This window comes from Taeniopygia guttata, chromosome 18, assembly GCF_048771995.1.
Source record: "Taeniopygia guttata chromosome 18, bTaeGut7.mat, whole genome shotgun sequence".
Lineage (NCBI taxonomy): Eukaryota > Metazoa > Chordata > Aves > Passeriformes > Estrildidae > Taeniopygia > Taeniopygia guttata.
Window position 1 is genome coordinate 4,433,826 of NC_133043.1, and position 15,499 is coordinate 4,449,324.

Below are 15,499 nucleotides of genomic sequence, written 5' to 3' on the forward strand. Positions count from 1 at the left end.
AAGCACTGCATGGGCTCAGGGATGCTCCAGGACAAACTCAGTCCTTCCCAGCTGCACTGGAGAACCTCTCCAGTGGCAAGTTACTGTTCCAAAGCTTTGCTCTTACTGTAGTGATGCTGATCCAGCCTCTGGGGCCAGTGGTTGCTGTTGCTCCCTACACACGCAGCATTTTTCGGCATAAAACTTCATTACCACGAAATTCAGAAGGGTCTCAGGCCAGTGCTATACAATGCAGCACCTGAAGAATTAGATTTATGTAATGTACAAAAAGCCACTAAAAAGGAGTTTAAATAATTTCATTTTTCTTTGCAAGCCTTGCATCTGGTGCAGAGTAATTGATGGTACTCTTTCAGGTTGTCCATTTTTCAGAGACCTTCTAGAGAAGGAGTCACAACAGAGCATAAGATTTAATTTAGCAATTTAGGAAGAATTTAACCTGGAAACCTCCAGCTGGTCAGGGCTATAATTAGCTGTTCCCAAACTCTGGCAATGCTTAAACGCTATAGGTGTCTCATTTGTAAAATATGTAGATTTTACTTTAACATTCCCATGTAACTTTCAAGCAGCACAGCTGGATGACTTCAGCTTGATGGAGTTGAGCTGCTCCTTACCTCATTCTCACCCTCCTTGATTTAGTTCCAAACCAGGTGTGAATGCCCCAGCAGATGTCAGTCCTGGGGGCAGCCTGGGTCTGAGTTCACCCTGATTTTACTGCAGCTCATGAACCCCTGTCCCTCATTTCTGTGTTTTATGTGAGCTGCTCAGTTCTGGGCTGGAAAGCATACAGGTGCTTTTCCTTCACAGGTGGGTTGGTGCTGCAGAGGAAAGGGAAGGGTATTCCTAGAGTCCTTATGGGGTTCAGCATCTGCCTTGTCCTCCGTATATCCCTGAAAACTATTCCCAGTTGTACCTGGGCTTGTGGATATTGCAGATTCATTCCCCAGTTTGGTTTGGGGACCCTTCTCAGGTGTTGTTTTGCAAGAGCATCCAGAAGACAAGGATAAGGAGATCTGTGGTTCATGGGGGCCTGGATACAGAGAAGGGCTTGCTCTGAAGAAGATGGGCTGAAGGGTCTCCTTGTAGATCTGGGAACCTCCGCCGAAGGAGGAAGCTCCTGAAGGCAAATGGATTGATGAAGAGGTAGGTGAGACTGTTGTAGTGTTGCTGCTAAGCGTGGTGATAGCCAAGGTGGATTTACTTTTTCTCTTGGTTGATACAAGAAAGGTGAGAAACAATTTCTTTAACATAGAAATCAAACAGGTCTCCAGGTTGTGCAAGCGAATGTGGCATTTCTAGGGGAGATGCTTGGGCTGATGGCAGCATCCCAGAGAAGTATCACCTTGCAGGGATGAGAATACACAAAGTAGGGAGGAATCCACCTGAAAGGGCATAGGCTGCTGTGAGGAACATCTCTGTGTGCCACTCAGAGAGTGTTGAGACCTCCCTGAGGAAGGTGAAGGAAGGGTGAAATGAGAAAGGATAATCTGGAGAGTCTGTAAGCACTAGGGAAAGATCTGGGGAGGATCTATGAGGGCAAGAAGTGCTGGTAAATCTTAGAGTTGAGTCCATGCTAACAAAGACATTGAAAAAGTTGGTAGGTTTCATAGATAGAACCACATTTATTGAGCTTTGGGCCAAAATTATTCATTTAAAAGCACCTTGAAGCTTGAGGTTTTCACTGGGGCCTGTTTTCAGGAAGATATCTTTATTGTATATGTGTATTTTCCTTGTGCCTGGTGTTCAAGTGTCTGGGAGTTTGTGCTGCTGGCAGTCCCAGATCCCCAACCACCAGGCATTGCAGTTTTTGTTATTTTTCAAATATGTTACCTGGCCACTAAATTTGTCTGTAAATTGCTTTATTTGAAGCTAAACTATGATTCTCCAATTTCTCTCTGTGGTTAAGAATCATGGTGTTAAAATTTTCCCAATGCATATATTTAGAAAGGTAGTAATAGTGACTAATTGGTTATAAATCATTCAAACATTTCTGTGCAAGACAATTGTTCAGCACCTTGTTAAATGGCTTTTTTATTAGAGAGAGGAATTTCTGTGTCAAATGTTAGTGCTGGTGCCTTCAGCTGGGGTAGTACCTTATGGCCATTGCAAGTCCTCAGACCTTCCTGTAAATCAGGATTCCCTCTCCCTTTATTTACAGATTAAAATTAATTTCTTTAAAACATCTGATTGTTGCAGGATCCTACAGCCTAATTCCTGTGAGAGCAGGTGGTCCCAAACACTCAGTAGGTTGGCTGGTCTCGCTGTCTCTGAGCTCTTCTCACCAAGCTGTTCTCTTCTCTTTTCCTCCTGTTGCTTTCCCTTATTTTCCAGCAGACCATGATTCAGCCCTGCAGGACTTCTAGATCTTGACTTCTGCCTCTGCAGTTAACTCTTTCCCCCTGAGAAGGGGCTTACAAAAAAGATTGCAAGAATCAGCCACTCTTACTGGAACAATTTGCTTAAGAACTGGAGAGCATTGTCCTCTAGGAATATTATTTGCAACTATTTATACAGTCAGCTCCAAATGTGAGGCTTAATTCATGCTCATTAAGTCCTCTTAGATGCTCGATGAGAAGCACTGCAGCACTGCTAAGGGTTCCTGGCTATTTGAGCTGCTCACAGCAGTGAAAGCATCACTGATTTTCTTGCCTTGATCTTTTCCCCATCCCACCAGGGACTGGTAGGGAGAACATCAGTACTGGCTGCCCTCAGGAATAATCTGGATGTTGGTGTTTTGCCAGAAATTACACACCATGTGCTGGTAGCCACCAAAATCCTGAACAAAGGGATGAAGTTTTAAAATAATATGCTCCAAAAAATGGCTTGGCAGAGAAGATGCAACTGGCTGCTTTGACATTAAGGTTATTTAGCTGGGAATTGATGTGTCAAAACCTTAAAAGCTTCACCAAAGAAAACTTAAGAAAGCACCATGATTCCAGCTAATTAAGTAATGTCAGCCAAATATAATTTATTTCTCACCATCACTCATGTCTACAACAGAATTATCTCATTTTTGATTTCTAATGACTTACTCTCTGTCATTAATCTGGCCATGAATTATTTTTATATAACTTTTTGGCATGGAAACAAAGAATTTTTTTCTTTTTAATAAGGAGAGAATCCCTAGATAATTCTGCATTACCCTTGAAAGGGGGCAGGGAGTGTAGCTTGGTTTCATGGCACAACTCCAGCCTCCCTTCCCAGAAACTCTGGTAGACTTTAACCCAGGTCTTACCCAGGACTTCAGCTTATCCTTGCTCCCTGTGAAATTCCTTCTAGTACCACACTGCATATTCAGGCTCTGGTTTGGGCTTTTAGTCTATCAAAAAAGAGGTCTTTTCAGGCGCTTCTTGGGGAATTTTTTTCAAGTGCTTTTCACTGAGCTTTTCAGTTTCTCCCAGGATCCCTGTCTCTTCTTATAGATACAGGCTGTTGCTGAGGTTTAAAATTTGGTTCCTTCACTTGGATCATGTACAGTTCTGTCCCAGGCATATGTTTTATTGGAAGTGTTCGTATTTCTGCTTTATTGCTTTGGTTCGTGTGTTTGTTTTTACTAATGGTTTGTTTTTTCAAGTTTGGCTTATTTCCAAGTCCCTGGAGCAAGACCCAAGGATGCTCCCAAGCAGGACTGTTTTTTTTCATCCAGTATCCCACCTCTGATCCCACATAGCTCCAAGGGAAAGGAGATGAACCTTTGTTTTCTACTGCTCATGGGTGAAGAGGGTGAATCTGTAATGTGGTGGTCTGTGCTCTGCTGGGGTTTCTGTAGCAATGGAAGTCCTTGAGCATAACCTAAAGACACCAGCAAACCCAAACCCTAACCCTTCGTGTGAAAGGGCCAGTCCCAGCTACAGAGCAAAGTAACTCAGGTGATTTGGAAAGGCAAGAAAGTGTTGGATGCTTTACATACATTGGCCTGACCTCCAGAAAAATCCCATTGTTTCCAAGCATTTCAGATGCAGAGCCTGCTACCCTCAGCCACCAAGAGCTCTGCATCTCCCATGGGAGGAGCTGCCAATTCCAGCCAGCCTGGGCTGCTGCAAGGAAAGCTGGTTAGCAGGGGAGCCAGGCAGACAGCAAGAGCTGCTCCAGCAGCTCCCTGGGGAAAGCAGCAGGGAGCACAGCCAGGAACGCCAGGCAGGCAGTCTCAGCTGCCAGAGATCCTTCAGAGGACAAGCTGGGAGGGAGCTGCAGGCAGTGAACTCATGGCTGGAGGGAAGTGTGGAGAGTGGGAAAGGGAGCACTGCACAGGGACAAACATTGCTTTTCTGTGTCCTCTGCATGGGCTGGGGCTGCTTAGAGGCACCTCATATGTAAGGGCATTTCTGAAACTCAGTAGGTCATGCCCACCTTGACAACAGATGTGTAATTTAAGTTGAACATGGGCTGTGGTCTGCTCAGGTGATCCTCAGACAGGGACGTAGAACAATACTGTATTGTTTTTCAAGCCTTTTTATCAAATTCCAGTGTGGAGGGCCAAGTCCTCAGTTTGGTATAAATCAGCTCCATTTCACATGCTGCAGCTGAAGTTGTCCAAGTAATTTCAGTGGTTCCTGTGGGGTTTATGGCATCTGGTGGGACCTGCATTTATGGAGCTTCTAAGCTCAAAACACAGCAGCAAAAAATACCTTTTCTTGAATTGTTAATTCTGAAGCAGCACTTGGATACTACAGATGGAGTTTTGCTGTTCATCACTTTCACTCTCCTGTTTTAAAGTTTAAATAATTATGCAACATGGGAATAAACAGTAAATTCAGGAACAGCTTATAGTTTAGAAAAGATTGACTAATTCTTGTCAAGGGCAAGCTGGCATAGCTGTGTTGACTTCAAGGGAGCAGAATTGATTGATGTTAACAATGTGCCTGGCCCTGTTTCTCCAGATGTTCTGGTGAATGCCTGCAGATAATGAATTCTGTCTGGAAGTCTGCTGAAATTTATGAATATTTGTGGGATAAAGATGTTGTTACATGGATTCCTGTGACCTGCTCCAGGCATGGCTCAGTGCAGGGCAAGAAGCAGCCCTGCTTGCTGAGGCATAAATGCTGCCAGAGAGACCCCAGTTCAGCTGTGGAGGACAAAGCTGTTGCAAGCACTGCTGAAAGTGGATTTATCAAATGAGTGATCGTAGCTCACTCTGTACGCGTGCGTGTGTGTGACATAAACATCTATTATCTTCATTTGTAAAATTCCTCCTTGGCTTACCTCAAGGCAGATACTTCTGAGAGCTCAATTACAGGCAGTTATAGCTGTTTGACAACACTTCTGGCACAGTGCAGGCTGTGTCCCTGCCACAGAGCAGATCTGTTTATTAATGTACTGACATCGAGCAGTGCCTAAAGTCACCTGGGAAGCTGCTGAGCTTCTCACAGGGATGGAAAGAGATGGAGCCTGGAGTGTGAGGCCCTTGTGGCTGTTACAGGAATTTCCAAGAGGTCTTTGGTCACTTCCATCCCATCAGGATGGAAGAACAGCTTCCCTGTGGAACGGTCAGTCCTTGTCTCCAGAGGCATTGCCATTGAGACAGGAGGAATTCCTGCAAAGGGATTCACCCAGGGACGGGCAGGGAGCCTGCAGCAGTGCTTGCAGTCAAAGGTGGATTCCTGGCTCTCAGCCCACAGCTCTTTAAAGCCTTTAAGCAGATACAAATCCCATCTGAGGATTGGACCTCTGCTCCCTGGAGGGATTAGAGAGCAGAAACAGTGTCTGAGCCACCAACTGAAGCTGTCCCTATGGAGTTCAGGGGGTGATCCCTGCTGTCCTTCACCAGTGGCTCCCCGCCTGGAGGGAGTCTAAGGTGAGGAAGGATCTCTGGAGGTTTACACCACCCAAATGATGCCTTTTGAAACAGCTATTTAACAGCCTCCTGCTCTGCTAGCTAGCACAATGGGGGTAGGAAGGGGCTAGGAGTCTCCTGAAAGTGACCTGAGATCTTTTAAAGGCTTATTTTTAAAAAATATTTTCATTCTCCTTCTAAAAACTGGTGGAAGGGGTCTGCATGGTCAAATGACTGCTCCAGTGATCATCCAGGTCTTCCTAATGACCAACTTCCTGCAGCAGTGAGGGGTCACAAGCAACCACAACCTATTATTACTACATGGTGAAATTGTAATTACGTGAGGGAAACATGGCATAACACTTCCACATCAGACACCCCAGAGCTTCACACTTTGCTGGAAAAACACTGAAGTATTTAATGAAGATGCTTCCTTCCCCTCTTCCCTCCCTGCCATCCCCCCTATCCTGATTCAACACAACTAGGAACTTGGGAGGAAACCAGGAGAGGGAAAAATGTGGAAAGACTTCATTGCACCAAAACTCTTCAGAGCAAATCCCTTGTGTCCTTACTGCTCCTGTGTACCTTCAAAATATCAATGACAGAGCCAGAACTAAATGTGGAGTCTCAAATCCATCCACAGGCTCCCTCAGCAGTCAGCAAAAACCAGGGAATACTCCCAAACTATGGCTGAGGTGAGCTGTCGGTGGGAGCAGAGCCCTAAATGTTGGCTCTGATACATTCAGGCCAAAGTTAATGATCTTGAAAAGAGTAATTCTGTTGGGTGTAAGTGAGATGCTGTTTCACTTGCATTTACATGTTGTCTGAGATGATTTGTCAACAATCTTCTGTAATTTGATCTTGATTTAGGCTAATCAGGATATGTCTTGTTAACTCAGTGTGTATTTAAACCCCCACTGAATGTAATAGGGCGCAAGCACATGCTAAAGAAATACGAAATATTTTCACAAAAAGACTGAACTGAAATATTTAGCCTTTTTGCTGTTTCAACCATTCTTTCCACTGACAAGGAAAAAAAAATCCATTATTCTAATATCATGAGCTGTCTCCAATTATTTTGCCAATCTGGGAAATCTGTGAAAATTCCATTCTGGAAATGTGAAAGCAAAACATGCCAGTACATTAAGGTGTTTTAGAGCCACTGCTGAAAAAGTGGTGACATAGTGGCTTTGTTCCAATTTTCTATCTGTTTTTTTGTTTTCCCTTGTGTCCCTACAGAAATTTCAGAACTGAGTCAATTTTGTAAAAGTCACTTGTATTCCACGAGGACTGAATTTGCAGCCTTGCTAATGTAATTAACGTTTATTAAGCAAGCACGTGCCCCAAGCAACTTAATAGGAAAATCTAATAATGTTTCCTATTGGAATGTTCCCTGTTAAATTGTCAAAGTGCTTTAGTGCGTGTTTTCTGCAGGCAGCACTGTATAATGGAAATGTTACACAAATTAGTATCAGGCCCTTGGTGAAATGGGATCTTTTATTTAATTTAATTTTACAGCCAGGATGCAGAGTGATTGCTGCTTTGGCCTCAACCGTATGTGGCCAGGCAGAATTAGGTTTTGCTGGGATCACCTTTGGAATTACTCCTGCACAGCCCTTGCCTACGGAGTGGCTGGGGCTCGTTTTTACCCTGATCTCTAAATGGCATTAGTAGTGGAGCAATAGCATGGTAGGATGGGCTCCATAAAAACAGGAATCCAGCACCGGCTGACCAGTGTTCTGTTTTATTTTTTTAAGGTGGGGAATAGAAGAAAATGGAAAGCTCATGCCTTTGTTTTTGCTTGGTAGCAGAGCTGCAGTGTTTGAATGAAGCCCCCCTTGTTCTTCAGGCATCACTGCTGCCCCATTTGCTGGGGCCCCACTGGGTTTACTCAGGGGCTTTGTGGTGGTTAATGGAGCAGGGACAGTCAGATCCTGATGCCAAGTTCTGTCCCTGACCTCTCCATGTGCTGGGATGGCAGAGAGGTCAGCTGGGTCTCCCACTGGGAAGGGACAGAGGTCTGGGAGAGCACAGTCACTGCTCTGCTTGTGGGGTGCCAGCCATGAGTGCCCACAGCTGGGCAAGGTCTCTGTCATCCCTGTTCTCATGACTCCGTTCCCCCAGGAGTAAGAGGACAGTGCTCCCATCCCCTTGAACCTGGGGAAATGGTGAAATCCCAAAGGAGCTGCTTCTCTTCTCAGTAACTACACAGTAACCTTGGTCAGTCAGCAGTAGAAGCACACATTAAACTCTTCACTCAAAATCAGAGTGGCAGATGTTTGTGCTGCATGACGGAGATGCTGGGCTGGCTCAGTCTGAGGTGATGCAGCTCCAAGAATTGAGTCTCAGCAAGATATTAACTGAAAATTAACCGAGATTTGTTCCCCTTTTAGTTGTTTCTGTTCTGGAGAGGGGAAGAGATGAACATCCCCCTGGATTTCAGGGGAATAAAGAGGGCAATTTGTTGACGAAACTGTCTGAGATGGGCAGTGTATCTGCAGTTAATATGTAAGGGGAAAGGTTTGCCTCTCTCTTCAGGCTCCTGCTTTAACTCACCTGAGGAGGAAACCACCAGGCCAGGGGTTCTTTAATTTTTCATCAGGCAAAGCTGTTTCCTTCCCTAGAAAGGAGAATTTCTTCTTCAAAGCAGACCGATTCATTCTGTCCTATGCGCCATCTCGTACTTGGGGCTTGCAGCACAGCTCCTGCAGTCCCTTCTGCAGCACCGGCACTTCTCAGATGTGTCTGAAGTCGGGATCTCCTCCAGGAGCAGCTGCAGGTGTAAACCGGGCTGACTCTGCTTCAGGAATAGCAAATTATGGAAGACTTTGCTGAGCAGCCCCCTTGAGCTCTGCCTCCCTTGGAGCAGCCATGTGCATGTCAGAAGCTAGCCCTGGGCTGCCCAGCCAGTGTCCAAGTGTCCCTGAGCCTGAAATAGCCAGATTTGGTTTGGATTTAATGGCAATTTTCCTCGAAGCACTGCCCAGCAATTCACACATGAAGTTGAGCAACCTGGTCTAGTGGAAGGTGTCCCTGCCCACGACCTCTATGAGACCTTGGAGTCTATTTGAGAGAAAAACATTGCTGTTCAGAAGGAAAAGTAACAGAAGCTGCTGTCTGGGGTGGTGGGACTTAATGTCCCAGCCACATCCTGGCCATGGCATGTGTTGTGGCCCTGGGTCGGGCTCTCCAAGGAGGTACTGGTGGTATTTGTTCCTTGTAGAGCTGGCAGCTGAACTTCGGATGCATGGTTTGGAAGCTTCTGTGGTTTGTAGTCTGGGGCAGTGAAACTGAATGTAGTGGAGTGAAAAATGGGGATGAAAGGTGGAAGAGGAGAGACAAAGTAGAATATTGTGCTAGGTTTTGTCTGCAACCAAACCCCAACCTGTGCGTGCTGTTTGACTTTGTCAGATGTTCTTGTCACAAAGACCATTTTCTGCAGGGACAGTGTCTGGGTGCTGCTGATATGAGCAGGAGTCTGGGATTGTGATGGACTATCTGGTTTGAATCAAATAAAGCATCACTCTGAATCCCTGCCCAAAGCACAAATGAAGCCTGCAGCATGTTAACAAGATGAGAAAGTCTGGCCAACTCACTTAATCTATTCCAGGCTTCTCTTGGCTTCCAGGTGTTCGTCCTGGATCACAAGCCAAAACATCCTGGGAGAGGCTTTTGCTGTCATATTTCCAGCCCATCTGATAAGGCTCTTGCCTTCAAGCCGGCATGCTGCTGCAGGATTCCCACTCTGCCCTAGCCAGGGATGTCAGCTTAGGGCTTCAAGGCCAGATCCAAACTGTAAATAGAAATATAGAGGATTTGTTATCCAAATGCCTCACCAGCTGTATGCCTTTGACCTCAGAGCTCCCCTTTGGGACATGTGCTTTTTCCATAGATGGGCACCTTGTATTCTTCTCCAGTGTCCTATCAAATCCTCATGGCACTTTTCTCTCTTTTAAAGGGTGTGCAAGGGCTGGGCAATGATGATTGATCTAAAGGAGGTCCAAGCTCACTTCTGTCCCCAGACAAATCTACCTCACAGCCACATGCTACCTTGTTGACAGAACCATGCTAGGACATCTCAGTGTGCCTAAGCTTCCAGATGGGCTAAAGGAAGCAGGGAGAGATCTGTGCTGATGTGGGAATGGGTTTGGGGCTGGTGATGGTCATGCACTTCATACTACATTCACAATTCTCAGCTCTAGACTTGGATTTCCTTGCTTTTCCTTGGCTCTCTGGGCTCTGAGTTGCTTTGCAAAGAGCAGTGCAGATTTGACAGGACACAGTAGCTGGAAGGACAAAGCCCCTGAGCTGTGCCCATGACCAGCCTCCTCTGAGGAGCCTCCTGAGTGAAGCAGGAGCAGGGGAAGAAAGAAAGGGGAAAGACTCATCCCTGATGATTTTCCCAAACACTTAATGGGGGTTGGACAAGGCTAAAATTCAACCCCAGGGACTTTGCCACAAACCCCTGGCTTTTCCATAGTTATATAGAAGATGCTTAAGACTGAATTTTCAGTGTTTCTCTGAATTATCTGTGTATCCTCCTACCAAACATTACAAGTACTTGCAATTTTTTCCCCCCAAAGAGCTAAATCTAGTCACTTTTTTCCTCTAGGCTTCAGAGGAAATGGAAAGGTACTTAACTTATGTTTTATTCATTGCAGTCACTATCTCTTGTTAATTTACTTGCATTATTTACAGAATTTGAAAGTATTTTGTGTGTCAGACAGCATCCCAGGTCCTATAAAATGCTAATTTTCAAACTGTATCAGAGGCAAACATCTTTCCTGGGCCTCTAGGTAGACAAAGGGTCATCCCCATTCCTAATTTATTTTTTATGAGTCTATATTTAAATGCAATAAAGCCTGCTTGAATGGCAGATCTCAGGCAACCCACTTCTCTGTGTGGTTAAATTTTATGAAGATCCATTGTGGTTGTGCTACTGGTACAATAAATTTAATTTTTGATCTAGTGCCTTTAATTACTAAGGATGACTGAACCTGGTTTAAGTACAGGAATAACCGTCTTGGATCTTTGCCCTTGACAAGAATGAACATAAGGTTCCAAAAGTTCAAGTGACTTTCTGAAAAGTAACTAAGTTTTATTTCCACAGTTGCTTCTTTGCACTTCCTAATTCCAATGAGAGAGGAAGTGGGGAAAACTCAAACCTCAGAAGGGTCTTAATGTTTTAGATTTTAATCTCATGTCTGTGAGCTCTCAAACTGGTCCAGTTCACAGCCTTGGGGTGCTGGAATCTTCTGAAGTGCTGGGGCAATTGACACCATAAAACTGGGCAACACATGAAGATTTAGGGACATTTCAAGATAGTCTAAATCACTGTGACATGCCTGAACTGTGTGTTTCCTGCTGCTCAGTTACCTCTCAAGGTTTAAGGCCTATCAATAGGAAACACGAGCCAGTAGATTCCAGTGGCTTTTCCAGAGGCGTGTGGTCATCTGAGCACATCCTGAGTGTCTCTTGGTCACTCATGTCACTTGGTCAGTGGTTGTCAGCGCTGGTGTCTGTTGTCCTTCTCCAGGTGTCCCTGAGATGTTCCCGTGCTCCTCTTCCCAGCTGAGAAGACATGGTCATCCCACTGCTGACGGGGAGCACAGCTTGTCCAGGACTCTCTTGCTTGCTCTGGAGGAATCTTAGGTGCAAATGAGATGTTTTGCTGTGAAGCACCACATTCCTGCTTGCTGCATGTGGAAACAAACAGCCCCGTGGGTCTGGAGCTGCTGCAGGCCATGGCGCAGAGGAAATGAACTGGCTTAGCATGTGTTAGATTTATCTGCAAAGCAGAGCTGATAGTATATGAAATTTGATAGGAATTAAGAATATGATAATTTTGCACGTCATTCTTTACAATGTCTTTATGAAGTGGGGAAAGGCATCAAGAGTTGCCCACTGGAAATTACTGGCAGCTAAATTTAAATATGTTCCTCTTCCAGCCACAATCTTGTCACCACTTGCTGCCGTGTTCCAGTGGTCCCATGGATCTAGATCACCTTCTTTTCACCATGAGTAATACCACCAATTCCTCCAAGCATTCTCTTCAGGTTGTTGAATTGACTCAAATATACATTGCTAAATATTCTTCCTATTTCCGGACCTTGGTTTGTCCCCCTATGAGGTGAGAAATTCCTTCCTGATGGTTTCATAAGTACACATGATGTGTCATTTACCAACACTGGTTAAATCTAAATAAATCCATTTGCTTCCTAAAAAAACCTCTTTCTTCTGTGATGTCAAAGCCTGGCCTTGGTGACATCATTAATCATCACAGGAATTGCTCTGAAGCCCCAGGAAATTACTGGCTAAAGCAGTCAGGAGCCAGTTACTGAATGGAGGAATAAAAATATTCTCTTCAGATAAGAGCATGGGAAAAGAAAGAATGGAAGTTTAGGACAGGTTAAAAGATCTTTTCATGTGTAGAATGTAATACTCGCCTGTGTGAGGCAGAGATGAATTCTTTTTTTGCAAGGTAAAGCACCTCCAAGGAAATACATTCTAAATAGGCTGATGTATCCAGATACAAAAGAAAGAGAATGCTACAGTTCTAAATCTGTGTACCTGGAGATAAATGAAAAGGGGCCACTCTTTCTCTGAGGGCTACACTGGAATGCTTCCTGATCCCAGAAACCTCGTTCACTGCTAAGATATTCCAAGCTGGATCTTCTATCTGATAATTTCCAGTGCATTTGCTGCAGTGTATTATACATCCAGGATGTAATTTGCTTTAGTGAAATTGTCATTTTTAGTCCTAAGTAGCTGATGACCACTGGGCTAAAGACGGCTCTCCAGAAGTGACCTTGAAGATCACACACCATTACCGACTCCTTGTTTAAATTGCAGAGAAAGCTGGGGCTGCATAATAAGATGTTGATTGTCAGGCTGAGCAAGCAAACGGAGGTGAGGATGATGTTGGAAGAACTGCTGCTTTGACATCTCTGCCTGCACTGCTCAAAATGCTTTTCTTCATTCTCTGTTCATCCACTATCTTCCCTCAGCAAACTTCATAGAGATAAGTTTCTGCTCTTCTTGGACAAATATTTTTCAGAATAAACAGGGAGGCAGAGGGAAAGTGTTTGTTTTATACCTTGGTGAAGTGATAAAAAAAAAATCTCCGTGTTCTGCAGCCCTTGAACCCATTGTTCCTTTGTGTTTTTGGCAGAAATGTTTGGGCTGTATTGATTTCTTGTGAAATGAAATGTTAACAAATGTGTAGCAACAATGGAAGTTGTTTCCTTCTCTTTCTTGTGAATTTTCTGAGCCTGGAGGATTTTTTGACCTTCATTCCCTAAGCTCCTGGCTGGAAATTGAATGAGGTTCATGGGAAAACAGTGTAACAATTAGTGGTGTGTTCAGCTGGCTTCTCTCTCCCTGTGCTGTATCACAAGAACCTGTCTGAGGTGTCAAAAATAACAACAGTTAAATATCTATGAAACAGTGGACATGAGGCAGCATACAAATAATGTTGCTAACTTTTTTTTATTATTATTATTAAATTTGAATTTATTAATGAGTATTCTCTTGGAGGGGGGAAGCTCCTTATCAAGTTTATCTCATTCCTGGCTTAGCCCTGGGTTTCTGCAGTGCTATGAGCCCATACAAGCTTTACAGTGCCCTGCAAGCTGAGGCAGCTGCTGACAACAGCCTGGGAGCAAAGCTGGTCTCACACCTTGCTCCAGAGGTGCCAGCAGCTGTGGGGGAGAAAACCTGAACTTTATTTTATCATTTTCCATCTCCTAACAGAAAAGAAAGGCTACCAAGGGGAGACTAATAGGGATCAGCTCCTCCTGGAACTCCCACTGAAGTGTTGGTTTTAAGCTGCAGATTTTATCTAAATCTCGTCAAGGTGCATCCAACGCCTGTGCTTTGTGCTGCAGCACCCAGCTCCTGAGCTGCCCTCCTGCACTGCTGGGTGTTACCTGCTCTGATGAATCAATCTCAAAATATTCCACTCCTCTGTGGGTGACCTCCTGATACTGTAGGGCTGTTTGCAGGGTTATCCAGGTGCACCGCTCTAAGTACAAGCTCCCAACACTCTCTCCCTCCTGTAGTTTATAGCTCTCACTGTTCTGGCAGGGAACAAAAGGATCTGACCTTCCTGAGGGCAAGCAGGGAAGTTACTAACTAACAGAGTTCTCCTTTCCCCAAAAGGCTGTAAATTGTGCTGAAATAGTGGTTTCACGATATGCCAGATGAGAAGTTGCTGTCGGCCACCGAATGATTTTTAATTGAACGTGAACCAGAGGAAATGCTTTACCCAGGAAAACTCCCACCTTCTCCCTCCTGCAGAGCACACATGTGCTGCCTGCCCTTGTGTCAACCTGCTGGAAGCAGTGGCAGCCACCCGTGGGTCAGGGGAGGTTCTGGTCTAGCCCCAGAAAGGACACAGAAGTACCATCCAGCTTTCAGATTGCTGCTGGTGTCCCCTTGGAGTGCTCAGGGACAGCTCATGGCCTTTGGACTTGCTGAAGCTTTGGACATGTGCTGGGGTCAGGCAGGGAAGTGCTGGAAAGCCTGCAGCACTTTGTGGGTTTGGGTTGCTTGCTTTGTTTTGGGGACAGCCTGGAAGGGGCATTGAGCAACCTGGTCTAGTGGAAGGTGTCCCCAACCATGGCAGGTACATGGAACAAGGTGCTCTTGCAGGTCCCGTCAAACTCAAACTTTTCTGGGATTGTGTGGCAGGTTCACTGGGCCAGAGGCATGAGAAAAAAATAGAGGAAATGGCTCTGCTCTGTTGAGAAAACTTTCATTAATGATGGCAAAATGAGGTCCCAAAACCAGAAGGTGAATGAAATGGATTTGTGCCACCTGTCCTCCAGCTGCAACTTACATTTCTGAAGACGGCAAGACAACAAGTGCCCCAAGACACTTATTTTTTTACCTGTGCAACTTGTATTGAACACCCTAAAAACATTCCCTTCTTTAGAATTTAGTCCTTCAAAAATGGCTCTTACACACTTTTTCTACTCCTCTTAGTTATTTTCATTCATGCTTTGACATTGTTATTTGAGGGACGTTACTGAGCCTCAAAGTGGTTCAGAGCCAAAAAGTCCTGCTGGAAAAAAAATTTTAAAAAGTATTTCCATAGCTTCTCTAAATGCAGCCAACTTGGTTTTCAGTGGCTCCAGTTTTATAGGAGAGATTTCTGAAGTTCTACCCTGAGGTCAGCAACTTGTGGGAAAGTACTTGTGATTTCTCCCTCCCCAGCCAATAAGTATCAGTGCTACTTTTCACACTATTGCAGAATGACCCTAATTAGGCTTATTAAAGTTAGTTCTGTGCTAATGTTGTGGCCACTATCCTGCAAACACCTCTGCATATGTACAGACATTATTGATGTTGAGTTCCTGCTAAAGTCAGTGAGGCTGGGTCTGTGCTGAAAACTGGATGTCAGGGATGGTGAGAACAAAAACTGTGGCCAGATATTCACCACATTTTGTTGTAAGAAAAGACTTTCTGATCACACTGAATTTTTTTGTCTACAGATGGAAGCAAGAATTTTACATAAAAGAAGACCTGAACCAAAAATTTCCTCAAATTAAAGCAGAATCATGAGGGTTGGGGTTTTTGCCTGTCAAGGAAAAGATGAGTTTAACATTTTTATAGCATGTTATTGTGACTGAGCACTATACTGGTGTCTCATTCCTCCCTACCAAGTATTGCTGCTGCTGCACGAGCTGCAGTTTCCTCATGAGCTTCTTCCTCTCCAGGGCATTTTCT